At 36.9% G+C, this 620-nt stretch overlaps 1 pseudogene; it reads left to right on the forward strand.

Moving 5' to 3' along the window:
* Nucleotides 1–6: 6 nt before the first annotated feature.
* LOC112466220 overlaps nt 7–620 on the forward strand; it is a 1,240-nt pseudogene continuing 626 nt past the window's right edge.

Genomic DNA, 620 nt, shown 5'->3' on the forward strand with positions numbered 1-620 from the left:
TACAACAACTGCAGAGACAGATTAGTTTTGAACAAGGTAATGACGTACAAAAGACATGTGGCACAGTCATTAGGTAAAATCGGATTTCAAAAACCAAATGTTTTAGTTAACATGTTTGCTACCACATATCCGATGGATTTAGCAGTGGATTTTCCTGATTTAATCTCAGCGGCCAATAAGGTTTTTGGAGAGGGCAAATGGAGTCATACTGTCATCCAAATACTAGGTATAATATTTGCCATTAGCTAAATAATCTCACATAAATGTGAATAGTCAGGTCTATAAAAATAAGCTCGCAAATTTGTTGTAGATTTTGTCGACAGAAATGATGTTGCTATAAATTCTCCAGGCAATTACCGTGCTGGCTGCGTCAGTTTTGTTAACGTCCAGCTTGAGAATGGAAACTTTCATGAGGATGTTGGTTATTACAATGCAGAGGAATTTACAAAAGGCTTGTCGATATATAACGCCAGAATTGTATGTCTCATCGCTTGAAAAAAAAGGAGTGTACTTTATATATTACTTGAACGAGATTGGGACTTTGTTTGCACAGGGTTCTGCCGTAAATGCCTTGAAAAGAGTTCTTCTGTCGTTTGGAGACAAAATTGAAAGAGAGCTAC

Source organism: Temnothorax curvispinosus, unplaced genomic scaffold (assembly GCF_003070985.1).
Source record: "Temnothorax curvispinosus isolate PA1 unplaced genomic scaffold, ASM307098v1 QBEX01016009.1, whole genome shotgun sequence".
Lineage (NCBI taxonomy): Eukaryota > Metazoa > Arthropoda > Insecta > Hymenoptera > Formicidae > Temnothorax > Temnothorax curvispinosus.